The following is a 20,559-nucleotide window of genomic DNA, read 5'->3' on the forward strand; positions in this document are numbered from 1 at the left end:
ATTAATTCAGAAAACCAATCATCTATTTCTACAATTCCCCATCCAACATATACTATTATACACCCCACTTGGTATATTAAAAAATCAGTTCATAACATAAATTTACAAAATGTATACTAAACATTCCCTATATAAAAATAGGTTCTAACACTAGACATCTGTGCTTTTATTTCATTCTGAATTGAAATTGAGATGGATTTTTTGTTATTTGGAATTTTCGTATGTATCCAAATTTCCAAATTACAATAGTAATAAATTTAAACAAATCCAAAATAACAAACCAAAATTTTGGATGAAATTCAAATGCAAATAGTTTTCTAATTGAATTTGAATAATTTTCAAATATTTTTCATATTGCATTCACATTTCTGAAGATAAAACAGAATAGAAAATAAAGGAATAGAATAGAAAATAATAGAAGAGAAAATAAAATAACAAAATATAATAGTGTAAAAAAGAACAGAATAGAAAATGAAAGAATAGAAAAACATAGAATAGAAAAAATAGAAATTAAAATAGAGTAAGACTGAACAAAATAGATTATAAAATACATAAACAGAATAGAATAGAATAAAAAATAGAATACAATTAAATATAATATAACCGTTTTCTGAAATTCAAATTTCAAATAATATAAATTCAAATTTGAATAGAATAGAAAATAATAGAATAGAATAGAAAAAAAAAAATAATATAATCATTTCCAGAATAGAATAGAAATAATATACCAATATAAACTGTTTTTACAAGTTTGAATTCGAATAAACAAAACAAATTCCAAAAAGGAATTCAAATTTAGCTGAACAAATTTATGTGAATAACGAATCAAAACAAAATATATACATATTTTAATTCTGCATATGTCTATCTAACACTAATAATTATTTAAAACAAAACAATTAATGTCTAAATCAATATTAAGGCCATTTGGGGCCAAGGTTTCCAATTCAAAAATCCAAAATGTCTCATTGCATGACACCTCCCTACTAAATTAATCCCCCTATTTTATCTATAGAGTAAAATGTTAAATGACTGGGATCTCTGCTGTGTGTAGTTCTAATATGATTAGATACATTGTAATAATCTATTCCCCTACTCTAGTGGGCAATTTTCTAGTAGTGCTCCATGCATACTGGTAGCTGCAATTGCATTCAACATATAGGTAGTATGTGTGCTGCAAGTGATACATTTCTTACTGGTATGCTCTTTTTTGGTGCGATGCAATTTTTTTAATTCTGCATCTAACACTAATAATTATTAAAAAAAAACAATCAATGGCTAAATCAATATTAAGGCCATTTGGGGCCAAGGTTTCCAATTCAAAAACCCAAAATATCTCATTGCAGGATACCTCCCTCCTAAATTAGTCCCCCTATTTAATCTATAGAATACAATTTTAAATGACTGGAATCCCTACTGCGTGTAGTTCTAAGATGATTAGATACATTGGAATAATATGTTCCCCTACTTTAGTGGTCAATTTTCTAGTAGTGCTCCATGCATACTGGTAGCCGCAAGTGCATTCCACATATAGCTAGCATGTGTGTTGTTGCAAGTGATACATTTCTTACTGGTATGCCCTTTTTTTATTTATTTTTTTCATTGCAATAAATTTTTATTGAGTTTAAACAAGAAAACATGTATATACTTATACATATTGAGATAAAACAGGTCAGGTTACAACAACAAATAGTGGGTACAAAAGACATTATGTACAAAACATGAGGAAATATGCATGAAGAAAAGTATCGCACTACATTACACAACCAGGTCTGTGATCTCGGAGTCGCGCGAACCGCCAGGGCGCCCAGCTGATTCCTCTTTATGGGGGGGAGGCCCTCCCTCCGGCACCCCTAGTGGGTACTCACTGTGCCTAGAGAGGGAAGACCCCCCACCCCCCCTGAATCCGCAAGCACCGGCTCCAAAATCCAGGCGGCACCAGCTGTCCCCCACGGCCCCGACGCACAAGCCCTTAATCAAAATGAACCCTAGGGAGTAATGCACGTGCCTCCACCAGTAATATGCTGCATCAGGAAGTATAAACAATACATTTAAAATGATGAATTTAAGGCAGTACATTTGTAGCAGCTAGGTGTAATTCGGTGCATAAATTACATCTACAATTGAGTAATATGCCGTGTATGCAAATTAAAGAAGAGTGAAGGCCGTTCAACTTGAGATAACCTTGATGAGTAATAAGTTAAAACTCATGAGAATTTAAGAAGGAAGAGATAGTAAAAAGGAAATAATAAGCTGATAGAGTGGAAATTAAAGGGAAAAATAAAAAGAAGAGAGAAATAAGCCAGAAATTTGGAGTCATAGCACAGTTTACTTCATGCCTGTCCACATGTCGTGAGTCTTATAAAGTGCTTATCATTTCAGTTTAGTATTTTTAAACCAGTCAGTCCACGGTTTCCAATTTGCCCTAGCTACGATAAGTTTGCCTTGTGTCGATGCGAACATGGTTTCATACATGGCATGGGTGTCAGTAGTTATGATAATTTCTTTTAACGTTGGTGCTCTATGATCTCTCCAGTGGCGTGTTAAAACCAGTTTGGTGCTCAGCATAATGTGGGACACAATCATCCTAGTGGGTTTGGGAATCTGATCCATGTTCAGGGATAAGATGGCTAATGCCGGATCCGCGGGGATGTGGGTTTTCGCTATTTGTGAGCACACGTGAAATACTGTATTCCAAAGTGTACGTATCTCTGGACATTCCCAAAGGATATGGTACAAGGTACCAGGGTTGTTGCACTGCCTCCAACAGAGCGGAGAGGCACTGGGGGCAAATTTGGCTATCCTATATGGAGTAAGGTACCAACGACACAATATTTTTTGCGTCAGTTCCCATAAGTTAATACATTTGGTGGAAGCATAAGGTATTCGCAGTGCCATTTGCCATTGGCTTTCCGTAAATGTTTTACCTAGGTCTTTTTCCCACGCGCTAATGTTGGATGTTTTGCGGAAAGTCAGTTTGTCGTTAAGCGAATTATAGAACAGGGAGATTCCCCTCAAAGTAGTAGAGGGATTGGTAAGATATAAGACAATCTTCCATGGCAGTTGTATGTCTGAAAGAGTGTTCGTTTGGAGAAGGTGTCTGATTTGGATATATCTATATTTGTCGGATTCTGGTAATCCAAACTCAATTTGCAATGTGCGGAATGTCTTCATCGCTGGCCCTATTTTAAGGTCCTCGACATAAGTGATACCCTTTTCCCGCCAATGAGAAAGTTGCAGATTAGGGATGAGTCCTGTAAGGCTGCCAATAGGGATTTTTAAGGTAGAAGTAGGGGTTCGAAAAGTTTGTGCAAGGAGAATTTTCCAAGCACGCAAGGAAGCCACTATGGAGGGTGCCATAGATGTGGTGCGGGAGTTGTTCGTGGTGTGCGTCAGTAAGTAATTAAATAGATTAGTATTGGGGACTTGGCTTTCCTCAAGCTCCCTCCATCTCGTTGAGGGTGAATCAGGGAACCACATCCTCAGTTGCGCTAGAATGGAGGCTACATAATAGTCCCGGATCTGAACGTTTCCCACCCCCCCAGCGCTCCTCGTCGTTAACGAGCTTTTAAATGCCCACCTAGCTTTTTTCCCCTTCCATAAAAAGTTGTTTATGATAGCTTGTACCCTGGTAAAGTAGTGGTTGGGGACAGGGATAGGGAGGGACCGAAATAAATAGAGTAGCTGCGGTAAAATTATCATCTTTACTGCCGCTAGCCTACCGGACCAGATGAGTTCCGTTTTATCAATGGATTGTAACTTAGACGGGAGGGAGTTAAGAAAAGGAACGTAGTTGTTAGTGTATAGGTCGCCAGTGGTGGGGGTCAAGGGGATTCCCAAGTATCCTATACCATTCTCACTCCATTTATAGGGAAACCGTAACCTGAGTTTCAACTGCAAATTTCTGTCCACACCCATCCCTAGAATATAAGATTTACTCTCATTAACTTTATAGTAAGACACCGTATTAAACGTTCTCAAAGTATCGTGTACCGAAGCCAAGGAATTTTCGGGGTCCGTGAGCATTAGTATAATGTCGTCTGCGAACAGGCTAATTGTATGTTCAGAATTCTGGGCCCTAAACCCAGTAATATTGGGGTGAGATATTATACAGGCCGCTAGGGGTTCTAAAATTAAGTTAAATATAAGTGGGGAGAGTGGGCACCCCTGACGTGTCCCATTAGTTATTAGGAAAGTGTTAGAAAGAACTCCAGAGGAGTACACTTTGGCTGAAGGGTTCGAATATAAAGCCATGATGGCCGAAAGGATCATGCCAGAAAAACCGAATTTGGTCAGAACTGCTCTCATATACCCCCAGTGGACCCTATCGAAAGGCCTTCTCTGCATCCAGCGCAAGGAGCAGAGAAGGCCCCCTCCCCGCACCAGCCAGGTGAATGATGTTCGTCAACCTCCTAGTGGCATCTGAGGTTTGACGTCCCTTAGTAAACCCAGTTTGATCAGGGTGTATCAGGCAGGGTAGGATATCTATCTAACGGTTTGCTAACATTTTGGCATAAACTTTCACGTCTGTGTTTAGTAAAGATATGGGGCGGAAATTAGCCGGTGTGTCAGGCGTTTTCCCAGGCTTCGGCAACGTCACTATAACAGCATTCAACATTTCCTGTGGGAAAAAAGAGGAGGCGGCAGCATCATTAAACACTTCAGTCAAATGAGGTAGCAGATGCAGTTTAAACGTCTTGTAGTAATCCCCAGAGAAACCGTCAGGGCCAGGGGATTTTGATCCTGGGAGAGAGTCTATCACTTTAAGAGTTTCGTCTGGTGTAAAAGGAGCATTAAGTTGTTCTAGATTATGTGGAGAAAGGGAGGGGAGAGATAAATTTTGTAGGAAGTCATTGATTAGTGAGGGTGTGGGCTGAATAGTATCAGAGTCGTCTTTTAAGTTATACAAGGAACTATAGTAGTCACTAAATGCGTTAGCGATGTCCTGAGGATGATACATTATTTGCTTGCTTTCATAATGAAGAATGTAGGGGATTTTCGATTTTAATCTATGGCCTTTGAGTTGGTGTGCAAGTAATTTCCCTGCCCTGTTACCCTGCGAATAGTATGTCATTTTTAATCGTTTTGCCTGTTTCTCAAAAGACTCCAGTAGGATGAGTCTCAGGTCATGTCTCAGTCTACTGAGCTGTTCAGTCAAAGTTGGGGATGTGGTCTGTTTGTTTGTCGATTCTAGGTCACGGATCTTATCTGTAGTTTTGCGTATCTTCTGCTGCCGCCGCCTCCTCACCCCAGCCCCAAGTTTTATAAATATTCCTCGCATGTATGCCTTATGGGCATTCCAAAGTACAAATTTGTTAGGCATCGAGGGCCCATTGAGAGAGAAAAACTCTCCCAAGTGGTCCTCGATTTGTTTTCTGTATTCAGGTAGTTGCATAAGATAAGAGTTCGCCCTCCATAGAGGGATAGATTCAAAAGTAGAAGAGTCTTTCAATGATAGCGTGATTGACGCATGGTCCGACCACGTAATAGAGTTGATAGATGCAGAGATTGCCCTAGACAGGGTGTGTTGGTCGACCAAAAATAAGTCTATCCTGGAATACGAGTGGTGAGGGGCAGAAAAAAAAGTAAAGTCCCTTTCCGTGGCATGCAAGCATCTCCAGACATCGTATAACTCCTCCCTGTGCAGCGTATTGCTCAGAGGAGTAGATATTCGCTTAGGGTGAGACGTTGTATCAATGAAGGGGTCTGGAGCGACATTGAAGTCACCGCACAATACCAGGGATCCTCTTCTATACTTTCGGGTCCTTTTCAAAATCCTGTGGAAGAAGCGGATTTGCTGGGAATTAGGGGCGTAGACGTTCACAATGGTGTAAGACACCTGATTGATATCGCATACCAAGATCAGGTAACGGCCTTGAGTGTCCGCAATTTCCTCATGTAGAGTGAAGGCAACCGAATCTTTAACTGCTATCATAACGCCCTTTTTTTTAGATGCAGCATTCGCAAAAAAGGTGTGTGTAAAATTCTTATGTTTGCAGACTGGTGCCGCATTTTGGCAAAAGTGAGTTTCTTGGGCACAGAGGACGTCCGCCTTGTTTAGTAATGCTTCTTTCCACATAGACTTCCTCTTCATGGGGTGATTAAGTCCCTTGGCATTTATGGATAAGAAATTAATGGCCATGGGGGGAGATGGTAATGAAGATCCTTTTAGAAGCGGTATACATGGGGTAAATCCCGAATCCCCCCTTTGAGAATTTCGTTGGGGTTGAGATGACTAGTTCACAATATAAGTACTCACAGTTGAGATGGGGTTGTAACCGATGAGTGGGCTGGTTCGGAAGATGCTCGTGGTGGTTACCATCCACGCGTTGAACATGCGTTCTTGAAGTGAGTTGCTGATCATGTGAATCCTGGCAAGACTCCAAAAGAAGAAAGAATAGGTGAATAAAAAAAGGAAAAAAAAGAAAGTCCAAGTCATATTAACACTGCTGAGAAACAGAAGACCCATTATTGGTCTAAGACACCCCTCAGAAGGATAGGGGTGGGTCAGGGGTGGGTCAAATGCAACCAGGTGTTACTCAGAGAAATTGGGGTAAAAGTTCAGGCCTAGCGGTAGTCCCGCTTCCCCGGTAGAGAAACGAAGGGACCCCGTCAGCGTGTCGGTTGAGAGCGAGAACCGGTATTACGTGGTGACACCGAGTTCCAATTCGGTTCGGACATCCGAAGGTTGGAAGCGTCCGCATTGTTATCACTGGCATCAGGAAGGATCTGCCACTCCTTTAACAAGGCAATACCCTTTTCGAGCGAGTCTACCACAAACGATCGTTCCTGGTAATTGATCGTGATTTTGGTGGGGTAGCCCCAGCGATAAGGTATTTGGTGGTTTCGTAAAACCTTCGTAATTGTGTTCAGATTTCTCCGCTTTTGCAGGGTATGCTGTGATAAGTCAGCGTAGAACTGCAGATGTTGGTATTGGGGTGGAAGTGGCTCCTGTTTACGAGCGCTTTGCATCAGTTGTTCTTTCGCATGGTAGAAATGCATACGAAGGATCACATCTCTAGGAATTTTTTCTGGGAGGTGGGACGGTTTTGGTAGCCGGTGTATCCTATCAATAGTCAGTTCAATGGCTGGGAGATTAGGCACAAGGGAGGCAAATAGGTCAGTAGCGTAGGAGCGCAGGTCCGGGGGTTGGATGGACTCGGGGATGCCTCTGATCTTGAGGTTGTTCCTCCTAGATCTGTCTTCGATGTCCGCCATCTTGTCCCTCAGCCAAGTCAACTCCCCCTCCTGCGTCTCATGTGCGTCCACTAAATCATTTATGGTAGTAGCAAATTCCCCCATCTTGCCTTCCATGTGATCCACTCTATCTTCCACTATTTTTACAGCTCCACCGAGCCTGTTCATACAGCCCATCATGTCAGCCTGAAGTGTGCTCCTCAGTGAGACTAACATATCCTTCAATACAGTGTCCAATACTGGCTGATTAGAAGTGGGGTAGTTAGTAATCGAATCATGGAGTTCCCTGGTGTCATCCTCAGAGTCTGCCTCCGGGCTCAGCGTGCTCAGCGTGGGGCTGCATCCAGTGCCATCTAGCTTTAATTTTGTTTTAGCTGGGCTCCCGGAGGGAGAGGTCATTAAAGGGGAGGCCTGGTCACCATAAGAGTCCGGCATTTTGGGAGATGAAGTGCTGGTAAGCTGTTTCAGCCTTTGCTTAGCAGTCAGTGGGGGTGAGGGAACGGCGCCATTTTGCCTACCGTCATGTCGCGGCTGGAGGAAAAAGTCCGTCAGCCGTTGGGGTTTAGAAGAGCCTTTACGCTTGCCCATCACGCTCCACGGGTGTGCCCCTCGTAAACCGCCAGGTGTGCGTGGAGAAAACGGGGTCCTGATAGCCGCTTATAGTCGCTGTGTCCACGGGGAAGCAGGAGCTCTGGAATCAAACGTCCATTCGGTTCCGCTGCAGGCCTTGATTTTTTATTTTTTATTTTGTGACTTTATTTCCTTTGAGGGTATTTCTGCATGGTATGCATCTGCCATATTTATCCACCTGACTGACCTCCCACAGTATATATATATATATATATATATATATATATATATATATATATATATATATATATATATATCATTGTTTTTACATTTAATGACGGAGTTATGGTATCATTTTGTTCTGCTAAAAGTGATCCTGACAGCGGATTCCCCATAGGATCACTTTTAGAGGTCAGCAGGAGAGGAGCCCTCCCCCTCACTCTGCTTTCCTGTTGTTTCCGGGTAAACCCGGAAGCAATTCGATATGGCTGAAAGCTAGGTAGGAATTCGAGTGAGGGCAAGATGCCCACCCCACGAGGCTCTATGCCCTTAGAGGACTGGAGCGACCTCTGACGTCACTTCCGCTTTTCAGGCATAAAGACATTTTTTTTAATCATAGTGTCAACATTTTTTTATTTTTCTCTTTTGCTTTAAAAGGCAAAGGAGAGATTTTCGGGCCTTTTTGACCCCAGATCTCTCAATACAGAGGACCTGTCATGCTTGTTTCTATTACAAGGGATGTTTACATCCAAAAAGGCCCTCTAAAAAGTGAATTAACAGATTGTTCACTTATCAGGAAATTAGTAATTTATGGTGAATGGTTTAGAAAAATGTCCAAATTGTGCCAGAGAAAAATAAAATAAAAGAATAATAAAAGTTCCTATTCTTAGTGCAGCTGCTATCTATATGATGTAAAAACCATCATACAGTATATTCAATAATTGAGACTGTGCTATCACCTTCTAATATAACATGCACAAGTGCTATTTCACTTGGAAAAAGTGTCCCATGGGAGTGCAATATATAAATAACAGTTATAATGTTTGGGGGCCCTTTGGGTCTTTTCATAAATCACTTCAACTTAACCACTTCAGCCCTGGAAGATTTGGCTGCTGAATGACCAGGCCATTCAGTGTTTTGGCACTGCGTATCTTTAAATGACAATTGCACAGTCGTGCGACGTTGTACCCAAACCAAACAAAATTGATGCCCTTTTTTCCCCCAAATAGAGCTTTCTTTTGGTGGTATTTGATTGCCTCTGTGTTTTTTATCTTTTGTGCTATAAACAAAAAAAGAGCAACAATTTTGAAAAAAAATAATATATGACAATGTATAAGTGTATATTGATTGGTTTGCATAAAAGTTATAGCATCTACAAAATAGGGGATAGATTTATAGCATTTTTATTACCGTATATACTCGAGTATAGGCCGACCCGAATATAAGCCGAGGCCCCCAATTTACCCCCCAAAAAACTGGCAAACTTATTGACTCGTGTATAAGCCGAGGGTGAGACATGCCTGTCCATCCCTGTGTGTGTGTCCGTCCCTGTGTGTCCGTCCATCCCTGTGTGTCCGTCCATCCCTGTGTGTGTGTGTGTCCATCCATCCATCCATCCCTGTGTGTGTGTGTGTCCATCCATCCATCCATCCCTGTGTGTGTGTGTCTCCATCCATCCATCCCTGTGTGTGTGTGTCTCCATCCATCCATCCATCCCTGTGTGTGTGTGTCTCCATCCATCCATCCCTGTGTGTGTGTGTCCATGTGTGTGTGTGTGTGTGTGTGTGTGTGTGTGTGTCCAGCCTACCTGTGTCCCGAGCCTCCGTCCCGTGCCTTGCCTCCGTCCCGTGCCGTGCCTTGCCTCCTTGCCTCCGTCCCGTGCCGTGCCTTGCCTCCTTGCCTCCGTCCCGTGCCGTGCCTTGCCTCCTTGCCTCCGTCCCGTGTCGTGCCTTGCCTCCGTCCCGTCCCGTGCCGTGCCTTGCCTTGCCTCCGTCCCGTGCCTTGCCAGGATCGCCGCTCTTCGTCGGCGCCTCGGCGGACATACTACAATTCGAAAGCCGCGCCTCCGCCTCCGCCTTCGCCTGTGATAGGCGGAACACTGAATTTCCCAGCAGCCTGTGTTCCGCCTATCACGGACATCGTCTCATCCTCGTACTACGGACGAGGATGAGACGATGTCCGTGATAGGCGGAACACAGGCTGCTGGGAAATTCAGTGTTCCGCCTATCACAGGCGGAGGCGGAGGCGCGGCTTTCGAATTGTAGTATGTCCGCCGTCTGTCTGCTCGATACGCTGATCGAGCAGTCAGACGGCGATGACTCGAGTATAAGCCGAGGGGGGCACTTTCAGCCTCAAAAAAGAGGCTGAAAATCTCGGCTTATACTCGAGTATATACGGTATTATTTTTTTTTTTTACTAGTAATAGCAGCGATCTGTGATTTTTTTCAGTACTGCATCATTATGGCAGACACATCAGACACTTTTGACACATTTTTGGGACCATTGTCATTTATACAGCGATCAGCGCTATAAAAATGCACTGATTACTGTAAAAATGTCACTGGCAGGGAAGGGATTAACACTAGGGGGCGATCAAGGGGTTAACTGTGTTCCCTCAGTGTGTGTTTCTAACTGTAGGGGGAGGGGATTGACCTAGAGGAAATGACAGATCGTGGTTCCTAGCTTTTATGAACACACAATCTGTCACTCCTCTCAGAACAGGGATTTGTGCATTTACACACACGTCCCTGTTCTGCCTCTCGTAGCCATGACCGTTCATGGCTTGCGGTCATCGTCAACGTCGGGCATGAGCATCGGCACCTCAGCTGTGCAGTGAGCGTGTGCGCGTGCCTGCTAATCTGATCCCACAAGCCGACATATAGCTACGATGGCTCGTGGGATTGTGCCAACCTGACGCAGTATAATGATGGCGGCTGGTCAGCAAGTGGTTAAACAGGGCAGCTAGTAAATGGGCCAGAAGACAATTTTAATATTTATTATTAGTATTATAAGTGGTGGCTGGGGGTATATTTCCGGGGGGGGGGCAAAAAATGCACCGACAGCCCTGTGGGGGGTCTGTCAGTCGGATACCAGCCCAAGGAAGTGGTGTGACATGCATATTGATACATCAAATAGTAGGTTAGTAATCCCGCATTATCCCCAGAGGAAGCCATCACTGGCGAAACATGTTGGGATTTAGCATCTATCTATGGCCACCTTCTTTTCTTGAGACACGAGTGACCCAGTACATGTATTATATGTATGCTCTATATCTGTTTTAATTGATATTTTTGCTTTTTCTCTTTTTTTTGTACCAATAAAGAAATTATATTGTTTTATCTATCTAACTCTATATGTATCATTTATTACAGGCACCGCAATAATCCTGATCCTCCTCATTCATGATTTTCATTAAACGGGATGAGGTGCATGATATTTTAGAGCCACTCAGACCATTTCCTATTGTCTACAGTAGGCTAGTAATGCGAGAGGAGACTGAAGTAGTGAGACGAGGAGAGTAGAGAGATAGATTTGTGTGTCGTCAGCGTAGAGATCATACATAAGATGAGCCAATTACATCATTTGCAAGATTTGGACTTTCAATCATCTCTGTAAAGATCAATGGTGGAGCAAATCCTTTAATAGACACTTGTCACTAACAAGGACTGGTTTAATACTATATATATATTTTGCTATCAATAAATTATAATAAATTATTATACTCTATGTATGTAAGATTGTGAGGTTAGAAACAGTTCTGCTTATTAAAGATCCAACTAGAGGGAGTCCGATCCAGAAGAATATTGTTCTGTTCCCCAAGCTGACTGAAGAGAACCAACACTGGTCAATAATAAAGGTTTTAGACCACCATACCATGCAGGAGGAGACACCAGTGCAGATTGTGTTTCTTTGACTCTTGGTTCCCCAGTGTTTCTGGCACTCATCACCGGTCAGGATAGGAACAGTCACCTCATTTGACTTTTGACCAGCCCCCTGCTGATTGTTAGCTGAAGTGGCTTCTGTCAAAAGAAAAGGAAAGATTAACAAGGCAACATTAAAGCGGGAGTAAACCCAGTTTCAAAAAACATTTACATTCCCGGCATGCCGGAAATGCTAACTTTCACATTGGTTGTGCTCTCAACCAAACTTTCAAACCATCCAATGGCTGGTTTCATAACTGATCACATGTGCAGCATTATGGTAGTTGAAGAATCATTAGAGGCCAAGATGGCAGCTTCCTTGACTGAAAACAATAGAAGGGTTTACTTCCACTTTAATTATTACAACAGTTTTCCCTCACAAGTGTGGCATTGCAACCCAATGACAGTCCAACCACATTGCACCACAATCACATTTTGGGTAGCAAGTTTCGTGCCAAGCTGTTTGCCATGATTTATCGTGTGACAATCACAAAAGACTACTTTTTATTTTTATTTTTCATTTTATTTTTCATTTTTATTTATTTATTTTTTATAATTTTTTCACATTTTATTTATTTTTTCTTACTTAGGTAATTTTCTTTACTTGTTTTTTTTTTTTTCAGTTTATTTTCCAACATTTTTCTCAGTTGTAGCTCTCCCTCTTAATTTGCTTCCTTTTCCCACTCATTTCTTCCTTTTTCCTATTCTCATTTCTCTATGTTTATCCTTTTTTATGTTTCACTAGTTGTATATTCTTCTCTTATTTTCTTCTCCTTTGTCTCTTATTTCTGTTCCTGTTCCTTCTTTTTCTTTTTTTCTCTCTTTTCCTTTTTTCTCTTTATATATTCCCCCTTTTTTTTCTGTTCTTCTCCCCCTCCCCCTCTTTTATATCTCCTTTTTCCCGCTATTCATCTTTATCTATTTACACTTTCCTGTGTCCTCCATTACTCCTTGGTCTGACTTTTCTCTTTCATCCATTTTCCTTCTTTATCTCCTTTCCCTGTTTGCTCTCCCGATCCGATGGCTTAATTTCTCCCTATGCATTTACACCTTTCACATTCACTGTTTCCTTCACTCCCCTTGTTTTTTGAATGGACACAATCTGCCTAGGTGGGCAAGGTCTCCTGATGTCATATGTTTCCATGACACCAGCGGTCCCCAACCCTGGCAGGGCCTCCCCCCCTGTTGCCTAGCTATCACCGGCCACAACGCGCATGTGTGGACAATGATCGTTGTTTCAACTGGATCCGACCTGCCGACCTACAACCACAATCCCTGCACCCTGCTGTCTAGAAACCATGATTCCTGCTCCTTGCTTCCTAGCAACCACAGATCCCTGCACTCACGCTGTTCGGTTTACAGATGAAATGCTCCTACTTATGGCCCCGATCGACAAGTCTGTTTAGACTGTCATTTGGGATGCGCACTGAAGGGTCTACAAGCATTACACAAAGGTTGGTTTATTCATTAACATTATTTCTGGCAATTCTTGTTTTCATTTAGTCTGTGACACTTTTTTAAACATACATTTGGCGGGACTTGTGACATCACACCTGTTAAGGGCTGGGGGGATCCTTTTTTCTCGCTTTCCTTTGATTGGTTGATGGCTTTTTAAATACCTGTCACTGTAATTTCACATTTATCACATGCCCGACGAAGGGGTCCTGAGTGACCACGAAACCTTTCACTAAATAATTGTGCCTTAAATAATTTGCTTGGGCGCTTCCTTGTTGATCCATGGTGTGCTGGCAAACATTTTCCTTGTGACATTCACAAAAGACTGGCACCCCTGTTTAGGTGTCATTGAAAGTGAATGGCACCTGAAGAAGCGTGGTGCTAATCATAGTGGAATCGTGGGCAGAATCGGAAATAAGAGGAGAATAGGAGAACAGTTAAGGATCTTGTTAGGGAGAACTGATTGGTCAAAGCATGTACCTGACCTGCATGCTGTGAGAGCCATTATTGGCCAAAGGCTGCATGCCTTTGGACAAGCGTGGCTCAGGGGGCTAAGTTGAACTAGAACTAGACCTTGACTTGATTAGTAGACTTGAACTAGATTTGGCATGCAGGCAGTTTAATATATATATATATATATATTGTGGTAGTACGGAATCTCCAATCCTGGGACTGGGTTTTGGGAACAGCCAGCAGTCTGGCTGGATGATTGCACAGGTGGGTCTTGGGCTTAAAACAAAGCCAACACCATGGTTCTGGGCTCCACCCTCCCGAGGAGTCCAGGCGTGTAAGGGAGAAGAAGTGTGCATGGCTGCACAGGTCGGTCTGTCAGAGCAGACAGAGGGTCCAAGCTTGTGGGCTGAAAAAGAAGCTAGTAAAGAGTGCTGAGGTACTGGGTGTACAGGAACTCTGTTAAAGAGCCAAGAGGGCTGCAGCAGAAGTCTGAGAAGCAGTGCTGCTAAAGAGAGCCAGGTGGCTTGGTATTTTTGGTTCTACGTACATTATTGCTGTGGAAAGCTGAAACCCCTGTGTGGGCAACTATTTTGTTATCGGACTTTTCTTTCTTTAATAAAAGTGGGCCTACAAGCCTTTAAAACGGCATATCTGGCGTGGACTCAGCTCACTGGTAAGCTCTACCTTTAAGCTAAAATAACCCCCAAATATTACAATATATATATATATATATATATATATATATATATATATATATATATATAATAAAATATATAGGGTATAGGGTATAAATACAAGCCAGCAGCTACACATACTGCAGCTGCTAGCTTTTAACAATAGGGCACTTACTTGTCTTGTAGTCCCGCAATGTTTGCACTGCAGCTAATGTTTCCATCAGCTGTCGGGTGCTGTCGCCACCATTGCGGGTAAGGGAACATGGCAGTGTATCCTTACGGCTTCACGCTGGGAACCCTACTGCGCATGCATGAGGCCCGCTCCTCTCTCCTACTGGCCCAGCGACAGGGAGAGAAGGAGGGAGGAGGAGGGAGCGGGGCGAAGCCCAGACTCCCGGGAGTGGGAACAGAATACCTGTCAAAGACAGGTATCCTCCCCCCCAAAATATGCCATTTATGGCACCGGAGGGGAGAGGAGACATAGTTACATATAGTTAGTAAGGTTGAATAAAGACACCAGTCCATCCAGTTCAAGCTGAGTGAGTGTCTAAAATTGTCCCTATCCCTGTACATTGCACACTCACATCGGCCCCTACCCTCAAGGAGCCCACAATCCAAGGTCCCCACTCATATACTAGGGCAAATTTTGGACAGAAGCCAATTAACCTACCTGCATGTCTTTGGAGTGTGGGAGGAAATCGGAGTACCCAGAGGAAACCCACGCAGGCAAAGGGAGAACATGCAAACTCCAGGCAGGTAGTGTCGTGGTTGGGATTCAAACCAGCGACCCTTTTTACTGCTAGGTGAGAGTGCTACCCACTACACCGCTCTGTGACAAATGAGTGGAAGTTCCACTTAAAAAAACAACAACATGGGGCCCCCCAAAATCCATACTAGGTCCTTTGGGTCTGGTATAGATTTTAAGGGGAACTACAAGCCAAAAATGTAAAAAAAATTGGTGTGGGGTCCCCCCAAATCCATACCAGGCCCTTATCCAAGCAAGCAGCCTGGCAGGCCAGGAAGGGGGGATGAGCGAGCGCCCCCCCTCTTGAACCATACCAGGCCGCTTGCCCTCAACATGGGGAGGGTGCTTTGGGGTCCCATGTTGATGGGGACAAGAGCCTCTTCCCGACAACCCTGGCCATTGGTTGTTGGGGTCTGCGGGTGGGGTGCTTATCGGAATATGGAAGCCCCCATTAATAAGGGGGCATTCAGATCCCACCCTCCCCCTGAATGGGTATCGGGTACATTGTACCCATACTCATTCACCAAAAAAGTGTCAAAAAAGCAAAAACCACAACAGACAGTTTTTGAAAATTCCTGTGATGTCCATCCATCTTCAATCACGCCGCCTGATGGACTGAGTTTTTTCATTTATTTTTCTATATTTCGGGTCCATTGGGCAGCGTGATTGAAGATGGATGGACATCACAGGACAGTTTTGTTTTTGTTTTTAAATAAAGGAATTGTCAAAAACTGTCAACAACAAATCAAGGCATCGCCGCAAATGCTTCCAAAATAATGATACTCCCGATATAAATATTTTTTTCCTTATGTAATGCATATGAGACCAATATTTGTCGGCTAATTCTACAAATGAGCACCGGATCAAAAAGGTAGCATAACAGTAGACTGACGGAAATATTGAAATCGATACATGAGCTTGAATCTTGTAACAAACACATGCCATCTGATTCCACATCTGCTACCCTTATTTTACTACGTTATGGGCTGTGGTTTCTCTTATGCTCCCAACATGATCATTACTTATGGCATCTTTCACCCTTTTACAAAACAAAAACTCAGTAATCCCCAGCAAATTGCAGATACCTTTGCTGACGATTATAAGGCTTTAAACATCTTAAAAGATGACTCTGACTTTCCTTGATACACCTGGACCAATCGGGGGTTTACAAAAGGCAGACAAACAACTGATGCAACCAGACGCCTAATTAACATCATACATCTAGCTAATACAACGGAAACACCTTCTCTGCTCCTGGCTTTGGACGCAGAGAAGGCGTTTGATAGAATCCATTGGGACTATTTAACAAAAGTACTTACAAAATTTGGATTTAAGGACCAGATTCACTCAGCTATTATGGCACTATACACATCCCCCTTGGCCCAGGTGTATCTATCAGGAACCCTCTCTACACCATTTGACATCTCGAGTGGGACTCGCCAGGGGTGTCCACTTTCCCCACTTATATTTAACCTTCTTATGGAACCCCTGGTGACTCGTATCGGCTCCCACCCCAAAATTAAAGGATTTTTGTTTGCAAAAGTTTATTAAAAACTTGACAGACAAAATTGGTACATAGTGGTTATTTTGTTATGTATAGTGTAGTCATACAAAGTATTACAGAACAGAAATGGTAAGGTCAATGGATGCACACAAAGCTGGGTTTCCAATCAAAAGAAAATTAGGAGGGGTCCCAGTGTGACCATTTTTTATTGAAAATATGCATATTATCTTGAAGGGTATGATGGATTCTTTCAGTGAGTTTAATGGTTTCCATTCTGGATAGAACTTGAGACCAAATAAGGTCTTTAGATTTCCAATTAAAAGCAATCATCCAATGAATGGCACTGAATAAAGTGTGAATAAGTCTGATGTAGGATTTTGGAGTATTGGGAATGGAAGCAAAAAGGAGGCAAATAGAAGGTGTTATCTCAATTGTTTGACCTGAAATTTTGTTGATAATATTGTTTGCAGTTTGCCAAATTGGTTTGAGGTGTTTACACCCCCAAAAAACGTACAACAGTGTTACAGGTTCGGGAGCAGCCCCTAAAACAGTTAGGGGAAACTGAGGGGTAGAAATGATTTAGTTTCTGGGGGGTGAGGTACCACCGGGTTAGAAGTTTAATTGGAGTTTCTCTAATTGACATGGCACGATTACTCTTGTGGAGATTGTCATGCATAACTTCCCAACTTTGGGTTGAAAAAGTGCAGTCAAGGTCAGATTCCCATTGAAGCATAGGACCCGATTTCTCTGGAGTAGAGATACTATTTAAATGACTATACAACATTGAGATAATACCTTTATTACGAGGGTAATTGATACAGATTTGTTCAAAGATCGTGTAAGGGGGATGTAACGTAAGAGAGTAGTGATCTTCATAGAATCTCTTGATTTGATTGTAGCTATGGAGTTCGGAAGGCGGGAAACTGTATTGTTCTTGAAAGTAATTGAACGAAGGGAATTTCGGATTTTTGGCAAGAGATCTAAGGGAAGTTAATTTGTTGTTGGTCCATAATAGGAAACTGTTATGATTTATATAAGCCTGTGGGAGTCTGGGATCACCTAAGAAAGCGACCAGGGGTGGGGGATTTGAAACTAATTTAAAATTAACTTTGTGTTTGGACCAGAGTTGTATAGAGTGTGCAACTATAATATTGTATTTAATTAATTTACGATATAAATTTAATTCAGTCCAGAGAAGGCCCGGGAGGAAGAATGGGAAAATCGAAGAATGTTAAAAGGATAACCAGGGAACATTGTCGATATGTGCTGACCATTGAGTGAGCTGGGAAAATCTGGCAGCTAAAAAATATTGCCATATGTTAGGTAGCCCCAAACCACCTCTAGACTGTGGTCTACGCATTAGTGCGTAACTAAATCTGGGTTTTTTTCCTGACCATATAAAAGTATTGATCTCTCTTTGGAGAGAGTCCAATCTAGACTTGGAGACGTTGACCGGGAGAGCTCTGAACAGGAAAATAAGTTTTGGTAACAGTGTCATCTTAACGGCACATAATTTGCCCATAAATGAGATGTGAAATGAAGACCATAATTTTAATAAGGAGCTAATGTGTGTAAAAAGAGGGGGGTAGTTATGTTTATAAAACGTGTTATATGAGGCGGTAATATGTACTCCAAGATATCTAAAGGATATGGGACACCAAATAAAGGGGAATTTTTCCTGTAGAATAGTCTTTGTGATAGAAGGAATATTAATAGAAAGGGCTGAACCTTTGTTTAGATTAATTTTCAAGCCAGAGAGTGAGTGAAATTTTTGGAGAACGTACAATACATTAGGTATTGATATAAGGGGGTCTGTTAAAAATAAGAGAGTATCATCAGCATATAAACTTAATTTAAATTCTCTGTGATTTTTTTCATAACCCTTAATATTTATATTGTTCCTAATAAAATGGGCTAAGGGTTCAATTGCCAAGGCAAATAGGAGTGGAGAAAGAGGGTAACCCTGTCTTGTGACCCTGCTAAGGGGAAAAAAATTAGAGTTGTTACCTGAGATTTTTATTCTTGTTTGGGGAAAATGATATAAGGCATTAAATCCATGTATAAATTTATCTGAAAGGCCAAATTTAGGAAGGAGGTAGTTTAGATATGTCTAATTTACGCTGTTGAATGCCTTGTGTATATCGAGGCTCAATAGGCAAACTTGTCTGGAGTAAAGATTGGCATCTTGAACAATGTTAGATACTAGTCTGATATTATCTGTAATTTGCCCACCTGGTATAAATCCAGTTTGGTCAGAGTGGATTAAGGGAGATACCACTGCCGCCAAACTGTCAGCCAATATTCTACCAAATATTTTAAGATCATTATTGAGGACATATATCGGCCGATAGTTTTGCGGTAGGGTGTGGTCTTTGTGGGGTTTGGGAATAAGGGAAAGATTAGCCAATAACATGTCATCTGGAAAATGATCACCCTGTAGTATATGATTGAATAGTTTAGTTAAATTTGGGCTAAAATAGACCCAAATTTTTTATAGTAAGAGGTGGTGAAGCCGTCTGGGCCTGGGGCAGTAGAAGGTTTTAGAGTTTTAATTATATTTGTGATCTCAAGGTCTGTAATCGTTTCATTAAGTGTGGCTATTTGTTGATCAGATAGAGAGGGGAGTTGTAGAGTATCAAGCCAATTGAATGAGGAATTAGATGGGTGAGTTTGAGGGCCAGAAAGGAGGTTCTTGTAGAAATCTGAAAAAATGTCAAGAATCTCTTGTGGGTGGGTAACTATATTACCTCTGTGATTTCTGAGCTTATAGACATGAGTTGGTTTATGGTTTTGATTAAGTTTCCTAGCGAACATGGTTGTAGGAGAATTACTATGAAGAATAAATTTGGATTTTGAAAACCTAAGTGATTTTTCTACATCAGATGAAAGGATTGAATTTAGTTCATGGCGTTTGGTGTGGATTAGGTTATTGAGATCTTGTGTTGGGGATTGGTTAAGTTTGTTATAGAGATAGTCTAATTCTTTGGTGAGGCGTTTGATATCTGCCGGTCTAGCTTTGTTTTTGCTAGAGGCAATGTTGATTAAATGACCTCTCATAACTGCTTTGTGTGTGGACCAGAGTGTGGCAGGGGAGGTTTCTGGTAAAGAGTTATGTGTAAAGTATTCTTTTATATAGGAGGAGATTTGGAGTGAGATGCTAGGGTCAGTGAGTAGAGAGACGTTCAAACGCCAACTAAAAGGAGTGGGGGTAAGCCCTATGTGGGACGTTTCAAACATAGTGATTTGGTGGTCCGACCATGGGCATGTGAGAATTGAGGCTTTAGGTGAATTAGCTAGTAATATAGGAGTACTAAAAATGTAGTCCAAGCGAGCATGGTAATTGTGCGGAAAAGAGTAGTGTGTATAAGCTTTAATTCCCACATTATGAGCTCTCCACGAGTCGACTAGTTGAAATTTATTAAGGGAATACAGAATGGTTTTAGTGAAAGCCTTTGAGGAGGGAGTAACTCTACTCCTATCTAATTCTGGATGGGCAGCCAAGTTAAAATCTCCATCTAAAATAATGTGAGTGGAGTTATAACGTTCTAAGATTTCAAAAAATTTGTAAAAAAAGGTAGATTGTGATTCATTTGGTGCATATACTGAGGCGATGGTTAAGGGTTTATTATTGACCAGACCTTTGATTATTATAAAGCGGCTGTCCGTATCTTTATACATTTCCTGTATATCGAAAATGATTGAGTTGCGTATAAATATAGCCACACCCCTAGTCTTATTGGGGAATGTAGTATAATAAAATTGGTTGTAAGTTTTGTCAAAGAATTGGGGATGGTTAGAGTTTGCAAAGTGGGTCTCTTGAAGTAAAAGGATATCAGCTCCCAATCTTTTATAGTGTCTGAAGGCTTTTTTCCTCTTATTGGGGAGTTGAATCCTTGAACATTATGTGAGAAAATTTTTATACCCATCTCTTAATTTGGAGTGGAATATCATCTGAATTAAAGGCAGCAGATAGAGGGAGGGGTACGGCTATTAGACTTGTGCACAATGGAAAATTTTGTTTAGTTTCGGTTCGTTGTCATT

The sequence above is a fragment of the Lithobates pipiens genome, unplaced genomic scaffold (assembly GCF_037356315.1).
Source record: "Lithobates pipiens isolate NorthernLeopardFrog02 unplaced genomic scaffold, aLitPip1_a1.2 Scaffold_6, whole genome shotgun sequence".
NCBI lineage: Eukaryota > Metazoa > Chordata > Amphibia > Anura > Ranidae > Lithobates > Lithobates pipiens.